The 25501-nt window shown below is 39.3% G+C and overlaps 1 protein-coding gene across 10 annotated transcripts in view; it reads right to left on the bottom strand.

Moving 5' to 3' along the window:
• LRMDA (leucine rich melanocyte differentiation associated) overlaps positions 1-25501 on the bottom strand; it is a 1127716-nt gene that overhangs the window by 293270 nt on the left and 808945 nt on the right. The window lies entirely within an intron of this gene.

Genomic DNA, 25501 nt, shown 5'->3' with positions numbered 1-25501 from the left:
TCCACTGCATGCATCCGATGAAGTGAGCTGTAGTTTAAGAAAGCTTATGCTCAGATAAATTTGTTAGTCTCTAAGGTGCCACAAGTACTCCTTTTCTTTTTGTTTAGGAAGCAATCATAGCACATATTTCATATAACAGAACCACCAAAATGAAAACCTCAAATCTGAACCCAATTGAATTTTGGATGATTAGATTCAGATCTCCATACCTAAATCAATCCCTAAAATTTAAGTTGCAGCTCAGATTAAAACAAACAGTTCTCATTTTCCAGCTCCAGTTTGGTTACAGCCATAATCTCATGAGATCAATTGCTTGTGTGGTAGTTTAACCTTAAGATTGTGGAAATTTTGTGGAGATAGGTGACTTCAGGAGATTTTCATCAATTAAGGTAGGGGAAATATCCAATAGTTTGGGCCAAAATTTCATTAAGACAGTTATGAGATTTTGAAATCAAATCCAAACTCTGATTCAGCCTCAAATCTCAAACCTTATACAGTATTTAAATTTTATCCCAGTGCCACTCATCTCTATGTATGAAATTCATTGCAAAGTTCCGCTACAACTTCTTGTATAGAAAATCCCTGCTGGCAAGACACTGAAGTACTAAGACATGTCACTGCAAAAGACCTTGGCAATTTGAGGCCCACAAGTGTCCATATACACTTCCAGTTGGTTTATATTTCGATGTTTACACTCACATCATAATTGAAAATCTTGAATTTCCCATTCCTTGTGCCCTAGAATATATAATTCCAAGGCTGCAGAGATAAAAGGGATGAGTGACAATATAAATAAGTATAAAATTACTTATACCATGATTATTAGCAGTAACAGTAAATATATATATTATGGTAGAACCCAAAGGCCACAATACAGAATGGGGCCCCATTGTGCTGGGGGCTGTACAAAGATGTGAGACAATTCTTGTCATGAAAGGTATACAATCTAAAGACCACTGATGGTTTTGCCATCTTCCCATAGCAAGTAGCTAATAATTTGAAATGATAAAAAATTAGTCACAAAAGTACAGTAATATTTTATAATACACTGAACTGTGTTATAAAATTAAAACTAAAAATGTTGTAGCTGAACTGAAATAAGATATCTGGGAATTTTATTGTTCTCCTTGTACATTAAAAATCTGGTTTAATGGTTCCTGCACTTATTGATGGAACCTAGTGTGTTCGAAACATTGGATAGTTTAAAGCCATTATTTCCTTTAATGTCCCAAATTGGTTGTCTACCAATGCTTTATATGGATTATTAATGCATCTCCTGTTGGCATTTTGCCTTTCACCATTTGTCTTTGAGATCTTACTCTAAATTCAAACTTTGCTGGTTTTCAGCAACTTAGAAGTTCCAAATAGCATTAGCCCTTATTCCACACATAGGCCCTACTTGAATAAATCTTTGAAGCATATGCTTAAGTCCATTCATATTTGCCAAAAATTTTAAGCACATGCTTAAAATTAACTGCAAGCTTAAGTGCTTTGCTGAATTGGGGCCATAGTCCTTATGCTAGTTATATCTTGCTGGATAAGAACAACAAATCTTTACAGCAATTGAAAGAGAGTGTGGACCTCACACTTACTTTTTGATTGGTAGGCCTAGGTTAGCTGGGAGGATCACTTGCAATCTTTTGATTTGTGAAGTTTTACACTGGTGTTTTTTTCTTTATGTACATTATTATGCACATGAGCTCAAACAATTCAACACATTTATAAGACTTCATTGTATATAAACTACTGCATAAAAAAAGGAAACGAGATTTTACATACCTCATGGTGCCCGGATTCCTCCCAGTTACTATTGTGCGTCAGAGATAAGGTTGTTACTGGAATATAGTATGTCAATTTTCATTTTTTTAAGATAACTTACAAATGAGGAATTGGAATCTTTAGAATTGGAATCAGATCTGACTGCAGAATCAGGAACTTGGTAGTTAAATTTTCCTTACATGTACAACCTTAGACTTACACTTAACATGATTTTTGGTTTGATTTGTTATTAAGCTTTCTAGATAATTAAAAAGGTTGATGGCACTCAACAAGAGTGGATATTTATTTTCCACTTAAATAAATGTCAGTGGTGACACTAAATGGCACAATTGGGTTAACATATATTACCCTAAATAAATCACAAAATCCGTTTTCATTCCTTTTTTCCCCCCAATAAAATTATTCTGTGAAAATACCAAAGTTAATGATGACTTTATTGTAGACATTTGATAAAGCATTTCCAGTATTGCTTTAGCTGCCCTCTTCATTATAACATTCACACAAAATTATTACTTTATCTTCCAGCTATACACACTGGACTATAGGAAAAGAAGTTTTATAAAAAATCTTAGTATTTTTCTGTTCAATTTTCATCAAGTCGTCAGCACTTTAAGATACTAACAGATAGTTCAGAGGTGAAATTACTACCCTAAAAAACATCTCCATGTTGAAACAGAGAGGCAGCAACATTCCTTCCAGATGTGAAAGAAGAAGAGAGAGTCACATTATTCCCTGAGGATGTAAGAACTCTTAGAATTTCAAAGGCTGATGCCAAGAAGCCTCGCCAAATTCACGCCACAAAAATGTTTGATGAATTACTATGGCGAGCATCAAGTTTGCAGATAAATGACTAAAAGTAGACTAGTTTATGCCTTAGTGGAGGAGGATAATTTTCCCTTTTGTTTTGGGAACTTGAAGCATGAAGAATGTTATTGACCATTCTACCTTTCACTGAGCTAAAAACATTTTACTAAGAATCTGTTGCTTTCTAAATTTCCTTTCACTATGAGTCCATAAATTTAGACAGAAAGAGACAGCATCTCTACAAAACTTCTTATGCAATAGCAGGGCAAACAATTGATTTGTAAATTGTCTGAGTCTCTACAGGAGGTGGAAATTATTGCTAGGCAATGCAAAATGCACGGCCAACTCGTAAATCAACTGGATGGAAACTTCAGCTATGGAAGGAAAGAAGACCTTGTAGGTAAGGCACAGGACAGGGACTCAGGAGATGGAAGTTCAATTCCTGATTCTGCCACAGACTTCGTGTGTGACCTTGGGCAAGTCCTTAATCTCTCTGTGCCTCAGTTCCCCAACTGCAATGGGAATAATACCACTTCCTTTTTCCTACCCTTCGTCTGTGTTAGCAGTTTAGACAGTAAAATATTCAGGACAAGGACTGTCTCTTACTCTAGGTTTGTACAGTGCCTAGCCCAACAGGGCCTCAAAGTAGCTGTAATACAAATACATAAATAATGGCAATAAGTATCCTGAAAATAGATAAAACATGCATACTATTTTTTAAAATCAACTCTTATCTAAGTTTTATCAAAGCAACATCTTCAGGTTAAAGCTGGAGTTCTGAGTAAGGCCACACAAGATTGTTCTTTGTCTAAAACCTTAGCTACAAAAGCAGTCTCTTCATTTTCTTGGGCACTTGGGAATTTGGGAAAAGTTACCCAAATTTGTTACCCAAGGTGCCTACATGCAATAATTCATGTCCCTAAGGGAAAAAAGACCACAGCAGGGAAACATTTTTGTTTTTGACTGACATGTTGAAAGGACAAGTTAAGAGAGCTTTCAGGATTGCTACAGGAATTGGCCAGAAGTCACTAGAGTTCATTTCTTGCTTCCAAAGTGATCAAAGATTATTTCTTATTGAATAAAACCAAAACAATTATAACTGCTTAGAAAAGATTTCAATATTGGAATATCAGCTATGAAAGAGACAGGAGCAATTTATGATCGAGGGTAATCTGAATGTGAAGTATTGCTCCAAATGCAGTTTTTAATGACTTTGTTCCCCACCCTCCAATCTTCTAAACATTTTCTGGAACTCTGATTGCCTCAAAACTAATAAAATCTTCTGTACAAGAAATTATTTTGGGAAAAAGCACAAGGGCGTATTATCATATTTCTTTACTGGCACAAAATCTAAGAAAAACCTCAAGGTGTAAATGATCTGCAGTCTACTTAACATCATGGTTATTTGTTTTTATGGGCGCTCATTATTACTCCTTATCCTAAATTATAGGTACATTCCTAGCTCCATTTTCCAGTGTTCTGCAAGCTCTGTAATAGTGTGGTTTGTTTTTTTTAAGATTTCCAAATCATCCTCAATACCTTGTCAATCAAAAATGCAATGTAACATCTACTAGCTGTTATAGTGGTCAGAGACAGCAAACTGAGGGGCACCACAATTTGGACCTCTGATAAGGGCCTTTGCTCAAGACTGGGATAAATGCCATAATCTGGGTAGGATTTGTTATAAAAACATGTTTTGCAATATCTTAAACAATGTCTTCTCAGACAAACTGATATGCACTGAATTAGTGTTTAAATACCACAGTTCTTATTTTATTATGGATTATGTACTGAACTAGTTCTGTCAAGTTTAGAACAGTATGACATAATTTTGAGTAAATCTAAGCACATGCATCTTTTCCCATGGAAACAGTATTACAAGTATGCCCATTTCTCCTGTCACAGAAAATTTCCATGAATATTCTGATAAACAGCTGTTATGCTATAGTAGTTTATAGCCATAACAACATGAGCTTCAGCAAAGAAATGACACGGCATCAGAAGCGATCACATATTTATTTTTGTGAACAACTCAGAGAAGTATGCTGTGGATCATTTCAATTTGGGGGTTTACTGCACAGAAAAAAAACACACCCCTTGTGATTCAGTGAAAAAGCCCTTGCTTTGCTCATTATCTGCCCACTATAGATGAGGTGGGCTGTCTCTCCCCTCTCCCTGCAACATCTTAAGGAGCACAATGGGTTTGAAATGTTTCACCGATTGGTTTGCTCCTCCCTGGGAAATGCACTTTGAAATTATTCAAAAATGAAAGTCATTAAAAGGAAAAGGAAATATCAATAAAAAATGTGATAATCACTATGAAAATCACTCCTTTGAAAAATTGCAGCCTACTTGACATACACACAGAGAACTTGGCTAAAAACATAAATATTCTTGCTGAAAGGTTGCAGTGTAACAAGTTTATTTCCAAGAATTCAGAACCCTGAACATACAAAAACTCAAAACAGAGGGAGACAAAGAAGGCTGTTCCCTAAAGCAGAGCGCCACAACTCAACCCACCTTGCTCTATGCTGATCGCTGAGAACACAGATCACATGCTTGCCTATATAGCTTGCTAGCCTGCAAGCAGGTCTTGGAAAACCTCATGAGAGGGTCTGCATGGACTAGAACCTGAGTCTGTGGGGTGAAGGATGGCCCACACACTGCTGTGCTGCTCCCCAGAAACCATGATAGGGTTGAGCGCATTATCATATAGACCCCAAGGAGATAAACACCACAGAAAGTGCCATCTCAGAAAGCAGGACTGATAGCTTCCCTCATGGCCCCTAATTGGTCCAGGTGCCCTATTTAACCCCAGAAAGAGTTCCAGGAAGTATCAATGAAACAAGGGAGACTCTCTTCACCAACTGTATGATCCACCTGCCTCTCAGCTTGCTCTTGGACTCCTGACCTTCGCTCTGTATCCTAGTTCCTGATTCCAGTTCTGACCCTCAGTGATGCTCCTAGCTTCTCATCCCACTAGAGATGACCTCCCAAAGCCCCGTTTGTGACACGTTAAGCTAGAAAGGAATAGCTTGCAATTTTAACTGTTTTGTATACACCACACATTCAATATTCTCTGGCACTTCTCACAAGAGTAAAGGGGTTCTCTCCTGAGTTCTCAGCCAAAGCTCAACTTGGTTAAATTGCATCTGTGGTTTCTTTCATTGTTTGTTTATTTTTACACCTTGTGGAGATTTTCTCCTCAAAAGGAAGGACCTCAAATTGGTAGTCGAGATTGGGAGATGACATGGAGCCCAGCTGAGGTGTTCATTTGATCCCAAGGGAAAGTGAGACTTTTGAAAGACTTCAGATACACACACCACCTCTGGGAGCGAGGAGAAGGCAATTCCTATGTTTCATGTGAAACACATGAGGTTCTAAATGGCTCTGTAGAGAGATTTCAATTTTCCTCACAGTGAGTACAATACACGTTCATTATCTCCTAAGAAGTGTATGTTTTTGAAACGGACATTTTTATCACTTAAATGACAGGTAATTGTGTGATTAAGGCATGGGTCTGAGACACGGGAGATTTGGATTCAATTCCCTGCTGTGCCACAGACTTTCGGTGTGGCCCTTGGGCAAATCACTTAATCTGTCTGTGCCTCATTTCCCTTCTGTAAAATGAGGATAATGGTGTTTCCTTTCTCCTACACATTGTTTAATTTATCTATTAAGACTGTAAGCATTATGGGGCAAGAAATATCTCTGTATGGACAGCACCTAGAACAACAGGGCCTGTAAAAGCTTCTACTACTACTAAGGAGATCTAGACCGAAAAGTAAAATCTATTTTCCTTCAAAATGTGATAATATAAAGCTCTCAAGTATTGTGTTGTGAAATCATTTTGCTCTCTTTATTGACCTTTGCATCATGGTGGTTGCCAAAAAAAACCCCAACCCTCAGCATTTGCCAGTGGTAACCACACAGTGGTCAATGGGACGCTATAGTATTCCTGATACTTCAAAAAAGGAATAGTGGTGGTCACTACTGACATTTTAATGGGGATCACTGTATCACTGACATAATGTTATAAACTAAAACAAATCAAAATGTGACAGATTCTACAGTAACCCCAGTAATGAGGAGTGTAATAAACTATTTGAGTGAGTTTGTTCTTTGTTACTTGCACACTTATGCTAGAACATTATGGCTATGAAACTAGAAAGGAAACATGGAGATAAGGTTCCGACAATGCTAATGTAACCAAGTTCTCCCTAGATATTGCCAGGGGCCATGAAGCATAGGATGTGTGTTATTGTACCCCAGGTACTGAGATAGATTTTGCTGGGCACAATGAGGTAAAGTAAAGACAGGGGAAAGAGCCTCATCCCAGGAACAGGATTACAAAGTCTTTCTCCACCAGATACAAAAACTGGATCCAGCAGATGCCAGATCCTTTGTTAACTGTGCCCCAAGGCTCCAAACCTCCCTGCCTTATGACATTAGATCAAGCTCCCTTCTTTCCCTATATTCAAAATTCCCATTGTCTCAAGCTTTTCAACTGGTTTAATCAAACTCTGCAGATTACTGCCCTTTAAGGGGTTAGAGACACCTTGAATAAAAGATACTTTATAAATGAAGATTTCTTTGTTAATCGGAATCTCCTCGCTTTTTACATCATAGCAATGGAAGCTCTTTTAGTCTTTTTTAATTCTAATTTGTACACAAAGGAAACAGAATAGCAGAATTTTTTAAAAATTAACCAATTTGGGCACTTGTATGTCATGTGACAGACAAAAGAAAATCTAGGGGGAGACTTTAAATCATTTAGAAATGTTTGTAATCACTCCAAAGTATCCCCCAATTTAGCGAGTGTAGCCCTCCTCTTCCCTAAATCATGAAAGAAATCTGTGGGATTGAACCCACAGTTCTGTGCCTTACCCACAAAACCATTTTTCATCTACAATTGCTTTTGTGCTATGACGAGATCGTGCCCAATCCCACTAATTTAGGGTTCTCATAAGGCGTTAAAGTCACATGAAGAAAGGGTAAAAACCAAGAATTGACTAATGAATTATTTGAGAGTGAGCGGATTTGTCTAAATATTGTAATTGTCTAGAAGACAAAAGATTTGTCCATATTTCATCTCCAAGCACATATTCTCATTTTTCATAGACTGAAGGAAGTCTGACAACCATCTTGAGATGTTAGATTTATAAGTGTCTTTCCAATGACATATTTCAAAGCATTTAATCATTGACATTGTAATACAATCTATCAAGCACTTTTTTTTCCCCTTTTCCTTTCCTTTTTAAAAACACTAGTCATCAAACTATTTTTAATTAGTGGTGCATGAATCTGAACAAGCTGTTTTTAAGGTATTTCCAGCCTGTCCCCAAACTGGTAAAAATTGGAAATCTCAAAAATAGATCTTATGGTGGAATTTCTAAATGGATTTCTCTCTTAAGAGGCGCTAATAAGTTTGGATGCACTCCAGAGAGGATGCAGCCATAAATATCACTTTGTGCCGTTGGATCTTAGTAGTTATAGGTAAACTCAGCCAATACTTGGATGACAGATCATTAAGGAACATCTGAGGACTGTAAGGAGTTGAATTAATGGTTTAACAACAAGCAACCTTCCTTCAAAGTCAGTACTGAGCCAGTGTTGTAATATGGTGGTATGGAGCATTTTGCCACTTAAGGGGGCATTTTTTGAGGTGAGATATAAAGCTGAAGTCTTGTCCAGCTGTGACAATTAAAGATTAGGAGTACTTGTGGCACCTTAGAGACTAACAAATTTATTTGAGCATAAGCTTTTGAATGCATCCGATGAAGTGAGCTGTAGCTCACGAAAGCTTATGCTCAAATAAATTTGTTAGTCTCTGAGGTGCCACAAGTACTCCTTTTCTTTTTGCGAATACAGACTAACACAGCTGCTACTCTGAAACCTAATTAAAGATTAAACTCAAATAATTATATTCTGCCTATATATGGTGAGATTTTCAAAATCACTGAGCTCTGACCTAAGTCTGCTCCCATTCCAGTCAATGCTGAGTGTTCCTGAAAATCCCGCTCATAATGACCCCATTTGGTGGTAGGGGCCATTGCTACAGAGTATTTTGCAGTGAAACAGAGTATTAGTGATGGAATCTCTCTACATAACCTATTATACACACAGAGAAAGTCTGATACAGCTGATTTCCCCCCCTAGGGTATGTTCCTCACCAGCTCGATAGGCAACAGCTATTAAGCAGAAATATATCTAGACAGCCAACTAATAATGAGAACATATTACACATATACAGCACTTATCACCCTCAAGGATTTTAAAGTGATATATACAGGAATTAACCTATTTCTGGGGTGAGATGCAGCAACAGCTTAACAATGCACTACAACATTGCCTCAACTTTATATATTGCCATATATATTTCAACATTATGTTACTCTGTGTGTGGAGACTTGAAGTTTCATATATCCAGTCACATGTGTATGGCTTAAACACTTGCACTTAGTTGCTTTTAAGCATGGAGATGTCTATCATGTGCATAGATTTTTCTCCAATATTTTGTGCAAGTTTAACTACAGCCATAGGGGAAAACAGACTAGAAATTCCCCGAAGTATTAACTTAGATGCTTCCAAACACAGTATTTCAAACCTCCAGATCAGAAAAATCATTGCATGAACTGATTGAAAAAGTCTTTTATATTAAACTTATTAAATTTGGGGATCTGAAAGAGAACAGAAATCCAATGGCCTTTGAATTATGAAGTAATGGAATAGTATTTGGAAAAATAACAGATATCTTCAAATCCATAAATCAGTGCTGTCCAAGAAAGCTGTAAATGGATATTAAATGACGAATGCTGGAGCGTGAAAAAGAAATAAAGAATACACAAATAACAAAACCAATCAAAATCTTAAAGTAATTCAAAATGCGCTAGCTTCTTGACTTCAAGACTAGAAATGTTAACTCTCACCATTCATATTTTATTACATTATTTCTATTTTTGCTTTATATTTCATTCTTCACTCCATCATCATATATAGAAAATATCTGTGATCAAAGATAAATGTAGTTGTACATTTATGTATTATGATGATTCGACCTTGCTATTGCTGCTATTTTTTTCAACATCTTTGAAACAGGGAACCAGTTAAAAGTCAGTGTTATAATATCAAGCCTGTTTAGATTTTAAACAAATCTTATCATATAAGAGCAAGATGGTCACACAGACTGGAAAATAGGGTTCAAGACCTGAGTTGTATGAACTGGATCCTGACTGCCCTCACCAACTGCCAACATGCACTGAAAGTGCGCAGCACCTTTCGAACCCTTCGAGAACCTTTCTCTGGTCCTTTATAGCACACACAACCATACTAGAGATTCACAATAGAATCTCCTAAATAATACTTATAGAAAAGACTGTATATTTTTAATGTTCCTATCACAGACTTTATTGTAGCCATTCCTTACATGGAATTCCCACTCAAGGCATTTCTAGTCGCCACCTCAGGCCACTGCAAGCTCATTTCTAGGACTCTGTTCACAATCACCTCTAGGAATCTTTCAGCATTTTGTACTGTAGCAAACATAACTGTATTTGATATGATTTTTCAACAGATGTTCTAGTTTGCAATTTACCAAGCTGAACTTCATATTTAACTTCTTGGTGTTTTCTAGTGTTATTTCTCCCTCCCTGAGATTCCCAGCATCACCCAATTGAATGTCATCTGCAAATTTAACGTACTATTCTAATTTAGCCTCTTTTTTTCAGATCATTAATGTGTTAGCTTTTAACATCTGGGACGGGATTCAGATTCTATTTGGGTCATAATGAAATTACAATGAGTTTAGGGGCTTCACATTAGTCTCTATTTATTCATGACTAAAACCCATCTCGACTAGCCAGTGCATGTATGGGGAAGCTGAGCTATGGACCCACTTCTCTCACTCTTCCACTGGGGGTACTGTATGACACTAAGGCAGTATGATAGGATAACAAATTCAGGGACAGGAACTGTGCTTGGTCTTTAAGCGAATAGCATGAAGGCTCCTTGTTCCTTCTCGACATTGTGCACCTGTGGAAGAACTGGGCAAAATCAGACCCTTATTTATTAACCTTAAGTTTTTCCAACCTACTTTACTAAACATCATCATTATATCTGTGGGTATTCTAATAGAATCACATTACAACGCAATGTCATTTCAGAAGTAAAGCCTATGGTTCCTTAGCTTTTATAACACAGAGCTTAAACAAATTTACTGAATTTTGCCAGTGCTTCACTATGTGATTTTAGGAGTCTATTTTCCCTAGTGGCACATAAGTACTAAAATTGCAATGCATTGTATTTTGTTCTCAGCAGGTGGGAGAGTGCATAGTCAATGGGTTATTTTCCATTCTTCATTTCAGTTTTATGCAGCCACAGGTGGGGGGTCTCTCAGGAGGATGCTTACGTTTACTAGATGCTTTAGAACCACACCTGAGCTTTCTTAAAAGGCACTTACAGAACACACAGGTGTTGTCAGTCGTGCAGCTCTCAAACCATATAAGCAGTGGTGAGCTGGAGCCGGTTCTCACCGGCTTGCGTGAACTGGTTGTTAAATTTTGAACCAGTTTTAGAACCTGTTGTTAACTTGCTTCCCTGCAGGGGGCGCTGAGGCTTTGATGGGCTCCGGCTGGGAAATGATGTAATTCCTCCTCCGGCCCCCGGGGGGGCTGTGCTGCGGGAGCCATGTGGGCTGCTGCCTGGCCCTGGGCACGAGCCCTGTTGCTGCTGCTCCCCTGGCCCTGGGGCTCCTGATGCTGCCTGGTGGGTCCCTGGCTGCTCTGCTAGGCCTGGGCTGCGTCCTGCTGCTCTCCCCGTGAGTACCCACCACCCTGCCCGCAGCCAGCCCCTGCCTCCAGCCACCCGGCACCCCCTGCCTGCAGCCAGCCCCTGCCACATCCCTGCCCTGCCTCCAGCCACCCCTGCACTCCCTTCCTGCAGCCAGGGCCTGCCACACCCCCTGCCCTGCCTCCAGCCACCCCCGAACCCCTGCCTGCACCCAGCCCCTGCCTCCAGCCCCCCCCCCCCCCCCCCGGCACCCCCTGCCTGCATCCAGCCCCTGCCACACCCCTCCCCTGCCCGCAGCCAGCCCGTCTCCAGCCACCCCCGCACCCCCTGCCCTGCCCGCAGCCAGTCCCTGCCCTGTCTCCAGCCAGCCCTGCATCCCTGCCTGCAGCCAGCCACTGCCGCAACCCCTGCCCTGTATCCAGCCAACCCCTGCCGCACGCATCCCCTGCCCTGCCCGCAGCCAGCCCGTCTCCAGCCAACCCTGCACCCCCCACCTCCAGTCAGCCCCTGCCGTACCCCCTGCCTGCAGCCAGCCCGTCTCCAGCCACCCCCGCACCTCCTGCCCTGCCCGCAGCCAGCCCCTGCCACATGCACCCCCTGCCCTGCCCGCAGCCAGCCCCTGCCACATGCACCCCCTGCCCTGCCTGCAGCCAGCCCTGCACCCCCTGCCTCCAGCTAGCCCTGCCCCACGCCCCTGTCTGCAGCTGGCCCCACCTCCACTGGTGCCCTGCAGTTCCCAGGGCAGTAACCCTGCACACCTGCTTCAATGAGGGGAGCAGGGAGCAGCTGGGACCCACACATGTGAACACCCTAGGGTGACCAGACAGCAAGTGTGAAAAATCAGGACAGGGGTTGGGGGGGTAATAGGAGCCTATATAAGAAAAAGACCCCAAAATCGGGACTGTCCCTATAAAATCGGGACATCTCGGCACTCTAGCACACCCCCAGGGAGCGGCAGGGACCCACACATGTGAAACGGAGCTCATCTCTAGTTCAGGCCCATCTTTTTAAAAAATAACTTTAGGCAGGGTTAACATACATCCGTATTTTCCCAGACAGGTCAGGCTTTTTGGTTCTTAAATCGCCATCCGGGAGGAATTTTTAAATTTTAAAAATTCCTCCCAGGAAAATATGGACATATGGTAACCCTGTTGGTACACAAAAATACATACTGGGGCACATCCCTTAAATCAGAACTTTTTATAGGGAACCGGTTGTTAAGATTTTGGCAGCTCATCACTGCATATAAGGCAACACAATTGATGACAACTAAAAAAGATAATCTAACCTTACTGTTAAGGCACACAAGACAGCTTCACTTGTTGACATCTAGTGTTTTATCCTTTAAAATCACTGATTAGTCTTGTTGTCTTCGGGAGTACAAAGCTAAAGAAGGGTTCTAAGATATTTTGCAACCATCTATTCTTCCGTCCAGTGAGAATACTAAAGACACCGGAATTATTATAAAGCCAAAAGAGGAAAGTTGTTCAATGTACTAGGTGACATTTTCTTTTGGAGCTCTGATCAGCAAACATATAATTACATCACGAATATAGTCATTCATTTCCTATAAAATGTTGACAGCTTTCTCCACTCACATAGGAAGAGACACTGAAACATTACAAAGATACCTCTCTTTCCTGAAGGCAGAATTAAACACACACACACAGAGCATCTTTTTGGCTGCTTCTGGATTGGAAGACATTTACATGTAATAGCAAGATGTGTGTGCCATAAAGAACCAACACGCAAGGGGATAAAATAGTTTTATTGCTCTGATGCAGATGGCTGCCCTTCTGACTGTGCGGGAAATTTATTTTCTTTTTCTTTTTCCTTTTAATTGTAAATAGGCTTCTACATGCATTCACCATGTGGGAATTAGTATTTTGTTTCTAATGACACCCACCCACCCACCTCTCCCCACAACTGAGAAACACACATTCACTGTGGGACAACAGGCAGAGGCCACATTAGAATCTTGCTGGTAAGCATGGAACCAGAATGTGACTCCCACAGAGTATGGCAGCTGAAAATGGAAACATCCAATTTATTTTAATTTTAAAATAGCATCATGAATAATGTGAAAATGCAGAAGTACTTTTTTGTTTGGGTGGTGGTGGGGAGGAAGGAGCTAAACGTATGGAAGGCCAGATATTCAGAAATGCATGGAATGGGTGCAGCCACAAAAATATGAATGCACATGATACACTTCAAAAATCCTGTATTTGTACATGCAAAGTGAGTACCAGGTTGCTTAATGGCCCATTTGCACAGGCAATTATCCAGTGTTTTAGCATTTTATTTGCCCACCTGTTACACCCAGCTCTGAATATAGCGAGAGGTCTCATCTATGAAATATTGAGTCTGTCCTAAAATTATGCTTATGGAAGACTTCAATTTTTTTAAGTGAACCACAAACACATATTACACGATTGCTTTCACTAACGTTAGTGCAACAACCTTAAACTTTGTATTTTCTGATTTGGTGAGTGGACTGTCTTTTGTCACGGGGCAGATTTTGATCGCCCTATTAACCTCGCATGGCACCTTACTCCACAAGGAATCCCATTGTGGTCAATGGGGATATTCACGGAGTAAAGGGTCTATTCAGTGAGAGTAAAACTATGAAAGTCTGGCCCTGTGTGTTTGTAAATCACCTAGCACACTATGATTCTAATTCTGACTGAGCCTTCAGGGAAGAATTGTAAAAATGATATATTATAAAAGTGCATGTAAATTCCTAATCTTATTTCATTAAATAGATTTTGCATTTAATATACATAGTCACATGGTAAAGCATCTTACTTGACATACCACTATATTAAAAGATTTAATGATACTTCCATTAGAAACCTTTATTTCCAAATGTTCATAATTGTTAAATGGAAAAATAAAAAGCATGTTTGCCTGGACTTTAGTACACACCTTAGTGGCAATGTCCGTTTTTGGCCAGTTGTGTTAGATATACACGAGGGACACTGCTCATTGCATGTGGGGCAAACCCTCCCCACCCCTGGGTTTAGACTGGTTCCAACCTTGGCAAGTGGACAGCCCAGTTTTGGAAGGATAGATAGGTCTAGAAGGAAGCAAGGAAACAGACATCAAGAAAATATAAAGAAGTTAGGGGGACAAGCTTCTGTTTTCCCCTTCCTGTGGCTGCACTTACATAACAGTTCTCTTGGAGAAAAACTTTGTTGAAGGTTGAGTGTGCAAGAACTACTAGTTTTTCATATGTACAAGATACATATGAAAAATACAATATTGCAAAAATACAACCTCTAGTTTCACAACCTGCTTGTAAGACAAGAGTTCATCTCGCTTATTTTCCCACTTCCATCCCCATTACCATCAAGTGCATGTTTTGCCATTGTTTGGCATATAGAATTCATATTGACATCAGGGAAAGCTCAGTGCACAGAATAAATGCAACACAAGGACCTGCACTGCAGGTAGGAGATGTGACTTTTGCCATTAACAGTATCAAGACTATCACTTACACTGCATTACAGAACAGTACGTACTGTATTAATATAGTGCAATGGTCAGTGTATTATTAAAAATAGTGTAAAAACCACACCGTTTCAAATTCCATTTAAACCAGGGTTATAATCTGTGTGCTGAACATTCGTTAATGGTTATGAATCAAAATAGAGAGGAGGACTATAGCAGGTGTGCACATCTAAGCATTTCAATACACTGTAAAACTATATGTAGCCAACAGCTTCATCATTTGGCCTTTCTAAGCTCGGAGACAGGCAATTTTTCATGATTTTACCATTTTTGGCCAAACATAAACTTTTTAATTAAATATCCCACATGCTTCCAGATGTTTGTATATTTGTTCCAATGAGGCTGTAAAAATGCCTGCGTGATAAAATTGGAAGACTAGTGCTAAAACAGGCTAGACTGGAGCACTAACTAAACATGGGAACTCTCAGGAGTATGACTACACAACAGTGCTTGTGCTTTGAAGCCCATTTCTCTGAGGGAGCTGTAATACCATGGTTACAAAAAATAGCATGACTAGACTTGTTTGTTCTAAAAAGATTATTATTATAGAGCCAAATGGCTGGTTTACTGGCCAATTTTTTTTTTTGATTGCCAATTGTGTACACACTGAATTTCTAAGGCTCCTGCAAACCTAAAGCTAATTTTAATATCAGTTTACTTTGTTGGTGCCAACCTTTTCACAACTTTCTGTCATTTTATAGACTTGGTGTTGGGAGACTGAGCATTTTCATGGTTTCTTGATACTTTCATGACAAAATGAGCTATGTCTTGAAAAATCTGAAGCTTTCTGTTCCATTTAAGCTTTTGCAGCCACAGCTATTTCCCCATTATTCATTTTCTCTCTGATCTGAAAGGGATGACTGGCAGCTAGGTTTGTGGGATGGCTGTGGTGAATTTTGGGAAAGTCATGATAAAAACTCAGAAATTATGGAGATATTAGGGAAAATATAAAGAGGTTCAGGCGTGCTTTGAGTAACTTAATCAGGGAATGTAGAACTTTTCTAAGCTAAATCTCTAAATGTAATTTGAAAATAAATGCTGGTATTTTTAAAGTAGTCTAAGGATGCTGGTCATCCAACACTCACTGAATATGAATGAGACTTGGGCACCTGACTCCTTATGCTTCTTTGAAAATCCCAAACAAAAGTTTTAAATCTCATTCTTGAAATTTTAGGTACTTAACTTCTTCCTCTTCCCCTCTTACACAGTCTTCTTCAAGGCCCAAGATCTCTTATTTATCCATCACAAAAGCTACCACAGAGCTACTTCCGCCTTCTGGTTGGCCTGCTCAACAACACACAAACAGTTTTCTCCTGCCCATGGATTCAGAACTTCTGGTTCGAACCAAGCAATGCAGATGAGACTCACAAAATAATTTAAAAAAATTCTTATTTAAAAAGTATTAATTCAACTTTTCCAAACCTCAGAAAAGGTTTTATGCACGTTTTGAGCAAAGCTTGGAGTCAGTTTACATGAAATTCCAAGTCCGTTCACCCATCCCTAGTTCCACATGACTGGCTGCTCCCATCAGTGTAATACACAAGATAAGTGGTTGTCTTTATGCTGAAGTTTTAATCAACAGTATCCTGATTCAAATCCAACATTCTCTTGAAGCACAGAAAGGAAATAGTGACTATAAGTGACAAGAACATGAGTTCAATGATCCCCAAAATGTATTTCTTGAACCATATTAGTCAGGGTCAAAATGAAAACCAACTGCAATTTACTCCACTTTTGGTAAAGTCTCTGTGCTTTATGGCAAAACACATAGACACCGAAACAGACCCTCCCTACTTAACAAGTAACTCAAATTTGTCCCGCTAAAGGCCACTGCTTTTCCAGAGCAGTCTCCATTCCAGTGGCAGCTGCTACAGGGATGGCAGCAGTGTCAGCCTCATTGCTCTGCCTTTTCATGAGATCCCCAGTAATAAGCCACTCCTTGGTACAGGGACTAGTGGCTCACTCTTCCTACATGAACATCAACTGCAGCAGCAGGAATCATCCAGTGGTGAACAACCCACCTTCCTCAGAAAAGTCCCACTTGAGCAGAACCAGCAAGAGCACAAGAAGTTCCTGTTCACCCCCTACAACACAGAGTTCCCTAATCTCCTGAAGCCATCTTCTCACCTCATCCGCATTGCAGGGACTTACGTTGCTTTGACGACTCTCTAATGGAGCTAAGTACCATTACCACTGCCACCAACTGACCCTTTTAAATTTATTTTGCTAAATCCCTGCCACCAAGTTAGTTTAATCATGCCTCCCACTCTTCATCCCACGCCCACTTCTCATCATCACCTTCTCTCCCTCCCCTTCCTGTGTGTTTATGTACCCTTCCACATCCTCTTTAACATCCATCATCTCAATTCCAAACCCAGCCAACTGTGATGTTAGCATACCAGGTGCCAGCTTATGCAAAGACGCCAGACCTCAGTGAAAACTGACAAAAGCATAGCTGGAAAACAGTCCAGCTTACCTGTGGGTTAGTATAGTTAAAATAGATACTAGCATTTTAAGAATGTGTTTAGACTTTATGGGATGCTTGTAGAATACTGCATATATTAGTCCTACTTATAACTTCTGTATCCCATGTTATAATGTGATGTTTAATTGTTTGCTCTGTAACTATAAAGATGTTTGCTAAGACTGTAAATTCCCCACAGTCAGGGGAGAAGCATTACTAAGTGTGAAATACCAGTTCACCAGAAGAGGTGTTATGGCCTCCACAGTGAAGGGAATTAGACAAGCCATTGTGGACAGACTTTGTCAATTGCTTTCCCCACAACCCTGAAGAGGGTACATGCTCAATCCCTCATCCCATCACAGATTGAATGCTGGGGGAAGGGAATACAAATAACTGTCACAGAGAACTTATTTTTTCACTGCGTGACCTCTGAGGGGTGAGGATTTCTAAGCATATGCAAGGAGTTCCCAGCTATTTTGCCTGACACTAACCTGAACATTATGATTTTTGGTATACAGCAACCATCTATCACAAAGTCAGGCTTGGCTGGGTGGCAAGATAGACTGGAATGCCCAAGGGGGCTGTCTGTGACTCCATGATATGACTGTTATAGTGCTGTAGGAGTTTACACTTGTTACTGGGTTGGTGAAATCAAATAATAAACATACAACCCATTTGTAGTTTTTGCCCTTGATAGTCTGGCCTAAGGTCAGCACTCACGATCAGAAGCCACTCTAGGCAGCATGACACCAACCAAAATGTCAGAACCATTGTGGCACGTACAATGGATTTCCATCTTTGCAATTCTTCCTTCAGCAGGAGTCAGCATGGTAAAATTTAAGTTTCTTAAATTCCTCCAATTCATATCTTCCAACCTCATTCATGATTGGCCTTTTGTTCTAATTCCTTTGACCTCAGCTCTAAAATCTTCTGTAAAAGTATCTTCTTCTGCATGTTGGACATAACCATCATTGCCATCACCTTGTTCTCAACTGGTGCAAAGCTGCAAATTGCCAGAACCATCAAGATGTGTATGTAATAAACTCTGTGCAGGATAGCGCAGACCAGGCTTTCACCTTGAACTGCTTATTCCAGTCTTATCATCAGTAGTGCTAACAATAGAGTGGGAGATAATTCTGGATCCTAACGCAACTCGCTGTTGGGAAGTAGTTCCTGATATTCAACATAAAATTTCACAGTGACCTTGTTCCAAAACACGATCATTTTGACTGCCGCTCCCCCCACACCCAATCCTGAGTTTGGTTATTTCACTTAGATTGTACTAACTAATCATAGTTTCTACATTCGGGGGTCTTTTAGCCACTTTGACCAGTAACTTGTGACATGCTGCTTCACCCTATATTGCATTACCAGCTGAAACATATAACCCAATGCAAAAAACAGAAATGATGGATTCTCTATGAAGTGCCTTGCTTGCTTTCATACAAGCCAACATAGCAACATACAAGCCAACATAGCAAACGTCTCTCTATTTTCATAATATCTCTGCCTGGCATGGAACTTCCATATATTTTATTCACTTAAAATTCCCTCTTATTCATCTCAGTTTGACTTATTAAATGAGTTAAAGCCAATACTCCCTATTTATAGTTTCTGTTAAAATTTATTTTATGATCCCTCAGGTTAACTAAATGATAAAAACAACCCACAGATATTTTTTTGGATGGCACGCATTAAGCTGCTTCATGCAGAAATATAGAAGAAATCAATTCCTAAGCATAAAGTGTAGTTCACATTAAGGAAACTGCAAACTATAACTAATTATGATAAGTTGCTATGTAAATTATTCTCTGACATTCCCAGCAATCAATTTAAAACTTAAAATAAGCCTCTGGCTGGAAAATGGGATGAGCACCTAACAACTGTGTCAATAATAATAACGGAGAAGATTGTAATGATAATATAAACAGGATAATTATCTTTCTGGAAGCAAGTTTTCATGCAAACTGATTTCCTTTGCTTTTTTATGTCTTTGATTTAAGAAGAGTGTGACTTTTCAGTGTTATTTGTATATCCCCTAGAAAGTCTTCAAAAATGAACCCCCTTATACTTTAACATTTATTATAAAGGGATACTTCAAAGTCAATTTTATGTCACTTACCATTTTAGAAAATGTTTAAGACATCATTTTATAATCTAGGCCCCAATTTCTAAGACATTTATGCATGTGTTTAACTTTTCTCATACAAATAGTCCCACTTACAGTCAAATTACTTGAAAATACTTATTTTTAAATTAAGCTTCCATTGGACTAGAAAGAGTTACCAGTGGAAGGTATTTTTTGGGTTGCAAATCATCCCAATTTACACTGTTATACTCCCTCTAGCCCAACAGAAGCTTATTTTAAAAATTGGATTTTTCTGTAGAACCCAGAAAACTTTTTCCTCTAATGCTGAACTGACTTTTGTCATTCATGCCTTCATCTCTTCTAGGATAAATTATTGTAATTTGTTTTTAATTAGGTTTCCCTGGAAATTGATCAAGAAACTGCAACAGTTGCCGAATGAGACTGCCTGACTCTTCCTTGATATAGCTGTGAGGGAATCAATAACACCTACCCCTCTGTGATCTGCTCTGGTTGCTGGTGAGACAATACGTTTAATTAAAGGTCTTACTGATGGAATAACCATTAATCTAGGTCCAAGGTGATTCTGTCCTATAGTCCTGTTAATTACACACTTTAAAAATCTAGATTACAGATGTTAGCAATCTAGACCTACTCTGTGTCTCCTGTGCTCTCCCTCCAAAGCTACTTCTGCCCATTCCTAAGGTTTCATCTAGCTTTTCAGGTCAAACTGACAAACTGTTGTTGGTTCAGTAACCTCATAGCTGTGACTCCCTTCCTGACTAATCCACAGGAACCTCTCTAGCACTTGTCATGGCTCAGTGCAAAGGGTTTCTTTTCAAGTCAGCTCATCTGACCAGCTATAAATTATAAGTTCTTTGCTGCCCCTTCTGTAGTCAAAGTGGAAGCTTCCTTCTGAGCCCAGTTTTAATTTAGCTATTGTTGTTGTTAACCTTTGTAAAGTACCCAGGAACCCAGGGACAGATGCGATGTGAGTACATTTTTAAAATACATACATATGCAATGAAGGTAGTAAATCTTCCTTAAGAACATAGATACTGGCATGTCTGGCTGGCATGGTGATTGCAAGACAGTCAAAGGGTCGGCTAAATATCCAGGAACAAGAGATGCCTCCCCTCCTAGAGGAAGCCCTAAGGTTTGTGAATGGATTTTGTATGCTTTATCCTTTCTACACACTTCCTGTGACAATTACATTGCATTACATTACATTGTAATTACATTACAAAAATAATAATGAAACTCAACATTCCGAGAATGGGGCACAACGTAATGACCACAAAGAGAGTGACTCCATGACCACTAGTCAATTATAGTGTTTGACTGCATTCATTTCCAGAGTTCCCTATTCCAGTTTCAGACAGTGGAAGCCTTCTCACAAACATGTATGTGTCTTGGTAGAACATTTTCCACTAAATTCTGTTTCCAGGCAGGAATTGATGACTTACACCATCCTTTGTATGTTGTCCAGTCCCATGTCATTATTAATGTCTGACAATACATGCACATGAAGTGCTTTCAGCTGTCAGAGTTGAAAACAACTCATAGAAGGTATAACATTTCATTAGAAGCAAGGATCATTATATGGACTGCTGTGACCCTGGGAATCCCTTCAGTGTGAACTGGCAGAGAGTCCACTGTACTGCAACTCACATCAGGCCTGACACACTTATTACTTCCAACACACTATTGTCATAATATGTATCTAAAAGGTCTTATATAAGATATCATATGTAAACTGGAAATATGCTGATCCTGAAAATGATTATGTGATGTATGTTCAGGTTATGTACAAAGGGTTATATATGTGTGCTGGAAATATATTCTTCAAAGGTTTTTGGGAGGCAGTGCGTACAACACACCTGCCTTACATAAAGGAATATGTATTTACCTGCCTGACTGGCTTGATTACAGGAAGGGGGACAATGAAAGTACATTTCTATATAAGGTAAACAAAATCAATCAATCAAACAAGCAACGGAGAAGACAGTTCAGCAATCATGCCGGGGACAGAATCTGCACCTCAGGAAGCCTTCCTGGCTCTTGAGGGACAGACAATGGAGTTCGGGTAATATAAAAACATTTTAGTTATCCATCACATAGGGGACATAAGGAACAGGAGCCTGTGAATGGTGGATTCTCTTGGCCTGAAGAGCAGGAGCTGCTGATAACGGGCTGTGGGTGAGAAACTGCTTTAGGCAAAGTTATAACTTGTTAGAATTAAATTTTACGCATTAGAAACCATGTTTTGTTTTGTTTTGTCTTGTCTGTAACCATATCTGTCGCTTTTCCTCTTGATTAGTCTCACTTATAGCTCTGTTCTTTGTTAATAAACTTATTCTTCGTTTTACTATAAACTATCTCAGTGATATCTTGCTATGATGTAAAGTGTGAGTTTTCAGCTACACTGACAAGTTGGTGTGTGGTCTGTCTCTTTGGAGGCAGTGAACTTAATTTCTGTAAGTCTCCAGTGAGAGGACACTACAGAGAGACGTCTCTGGGGAATTGGATTTGTCAGTGTTTTTTCCCAGAGGCAAGATGGCAAGGAAAGAAGTCCTTCATAAAATGTTACTGGAGACCAAGTAGTGTGGGACAAATAAAAATAGGATCTCAAACTGAAAGCTTGTCTGTCTCACCAGCAGAAGTTGGTACAATAAAAGATATTACCTCACCCACCTTGTCTGTCTAATATCCTGGGACCAACATGGCTACAACTACGCTGCATAGTTCTAATTATATTAATTTTAAAAAACTATTTTAGGATCTCTAATTTAGCTGAAGAGGCAGAACAGGAAGGTAATTGCATCTTCACACATGGAACCCTCTTGAAGGGTTCTGCTAACAGTTAACCTTTTATACATATGTGTTTAAAGAAAGAGTATTTCTGTTACTCACAACATAAATGTAATTTTTTTGTGTGTATATTTTCTTCATGCCCACGCAACATAGCAAAAATCTGAAGTTTGTCACAGCGTAAACAGTGGAATTTTAAAAAAGGAGAATGCCACCAAATTTGGGGGCTTTTAGCTTACCAGATGAATTTTCACTAGTTTCAAAAGAATTGCAAATGTTTTACACAACTCTGATTGTTTCAATCTATTGGAGGAGTTATTTGGAATACTTATTAATATTTACTGCAGGTTTGGAAGTGACATATGTGTAAACACAGGTATTAAGACATAAAATATTTGTTTAATGTAGCTGAATAACTAATCTGAGGAGCTTGAGATCACAGTGTAGGAACCAAAAATTAGTCATGAGGCTGGAGTATAGTTACTACTTTTGAAAGTTAGTCCAACAGGAGTATTGTAGGATGACAGAGTAGGAGTGCTGAGCTCTTCTATTGAGTCACTTTGTTACGAGATGTTTAAAACCCTATATGGACAGTACTACTGAGCCACATGAACAGATAGTTTCAGTTAGATTCCAAACAGAACAGTAGGGGGATTGGTGCTTCAATCAGGCTGAGGGAATTAGGGTCTGAGACAAAGATGGTCCTATAAGGAAAATCCTAGTAACAGACAAGATTTGGAGAAAGCTTAGGCTGAAGTTTAGGAAGGGGGTAAATTTGAACTACATACAGTGCTGTCTTCATAAGCAGGGCAACTCAGGTATCACAGTATTTTGATGTAATATCATGGTGTTTGTATTCCCACGTCATAACATTGTGAGATGACATTGAACTGTGGTATTTTGTGGACCCTGGAAATGATTCTGAAACTTATAAAATCCGTGCAAGGAGCGCATCCAAGACATGGGATCATCCTGAGAAGATTAAATCAATCCTGGAAATACTATGTTAAGTTCTTGAGTGTAAAATATGAAGATGAAAAGCTACACTTTGTAGCCTGAGCACAGCTTGCTGTCTTTGTTCCAATATGAAAAATAAATAAAATACAGGGAAAATTGTCAATGTAAAACTTTGCAAGTCCAATGCATTCCAATGTGGCTGCTCTTCCTCCCAGCCCCAAAGAAGAATTAATTTACTGCTAGCACTGAGCTGTTTGCCAGCAGTTCAGATTCTGGTAAGAAAGACCCCCCAGGGATGAATAAAAAGTGTTCACAAACTCATGGCCATTCTCCCTTTCAGTTTGGGTTGAAAAGTATTTTTGAAAGCTGCCAATATTTACATATTAAGCACTGGAATAAATTGCCTAGGGAGGCTGTGGAATCTCCATGATTGGAGATTTTTAAGAGCAGCTTTGACAAACACCTGTTAGCGATGGTCTAGATAATACTTAGTCCTGCCATGAGTGCAGGGGACTGGACTAGATGACCTCTCGGGGTCCTCCATTTCTGTATGTAACAGTTGATTCAACCATTTCACATCAGATTGAGACCATTCAAGAAGAGAAAACCTTTGGGAGTGTGGATCAAAAATGGTGTGTTTACAGATTTTGCTTTTTTCTTGGAGGTCGCTCCATTAACTGTAATTAAGCTTCCTTTAGGTTTGTGAGCTTAGACAACTTTTCTTAGTTTTCAAAACTAGTTAAGTGGTCAAGTAAATCCTGCTATCACGTTGTTCCAAACTTTATTCATAGCAGCTGGTGTTCTGCCAGGTTCCTTAATTATTTTCTTAAGCCCATATACATGTTGCTTGTTGGAATGGGCCAGTTTTACCCCTTTTTTGGACAATATGGTCTCTTCCCACCCACTGTAGGTAGAGTTATGGTTAAGCATCAAGGAAAACAACAGCACACATGTTTACTATGCAAAGTGAGGAGGGCCGGGGCGGGGGGGTGAATTGCATAATTTTGTGTGTGTTAGGTTCTAAATCCAAAACGCACCCCCTATCAAAAAGTGACAAGGCAAATATTGTTGTTGTGTTTATTTTTAATAGCAGAATTCTTCTCCATTCTTGTTCACAGAGATGAACAGTAAAGGGGGTAAAACTAGAGATATTTGGGCTATCACTTCCCTCACGTCCCATAGAAGGCAATGGGACAACATCTCACCTAGTTCTAAATGTGCAGCCATATAAAGACATGCTCCTGCTGCCAGACACAGCCAAAAAGAACTGGATTACAGGATAAATTAATCCATAATTTAGGGACATAACTGTAAAACATTATCATCTGAATTGCCATCTGGAATATATTGATCTAGTTTAAAATAATCTCTTTCACTGTTAGGCAATTGCAATGTTCACTTGTTCATGATGATATTTCTTTAATTTTCTAATTTTTTTTCATAATAGAACCTAGCCAACTAAACCAACAGCAGGATTCCAATCTGAAGACAACTGCATTTACTGAGAAATTAAAGATGGACTCAGGCCACAATAATACATCTCGACGGGCTCCAATTTTTACATCCTAAAAGTCTGGGGCTTGCTGAGATCCAGCATTTTGGTTCAGTCCCTTCTTTACCGGAAATGGTAGGTAACGCATATCAGGAAGGACAGACATGAAGTGATTTTTAACACCTTCAATTTGCTTCACTTTCAGCACTTTCTGTTAATCTTCAGAAAAAGTCTGGCACGATCAGTCAGGTTCATATAAGCTCTTTCACCTTCCTCGGAAGCATCAAGTAGTACTTACAATCAGTTCCTAAATATAAGATTGGCCTTGATTTAAGTAGTCTTTACAGAGTGTGAGTGTCTCTATTCAACAGGGGTATCTGGTTACTTTACATCAATCCCATTGGGAAAAGAGTTATAATTTTAAAATGATGTGGAATCCAATGAGCAACTAGGGAAATTTATATGGCTATTCCTATACGTGTTTCTGGCTGCAGAGTGCTACAAGGTTTTCAAAATTCTTTCTTTTTTGGAACAAAGGGTGAAGTGGCTTGGAATGCTACCTTTATGGCAGCAACAGTTCTTTGCCTGCTTTCAGAACTTTGCTTTCCCTAGGCATGCTGAAGGAATCTGAGAATTTGCCCAAGGTGGTTTTGAAGTTCTAAGGATCAGTAAAATTGCACATTGATCCCCTTTTAATGTTGAAAAACAGAACAGAATCCCTTTTTATTGCAATATAAATGTGTTAACATTTTGAAATTGTAGCCCTAAATTGTTAAATTGCAAAATAACTCTCTCTTCACAAATATTAGAA

Source organism: Lepidochelys kempii, chromosome 7, assembly GCF_965140265.1.
Source record: "Lepidochelys kempii isolate rLepKem1 chromosome 7, rLepKem1.hap2, whole genome shotgun sequence".
Lineage (NCBI taxonomy): Eukaryota > Metazoa > Chordata > Testudines > Cheloniidae > Lepidochelys > Lepidochelys kempii.
This window is presented reverse-complemented; position numbering and strand designations above follow the sequence as displayed.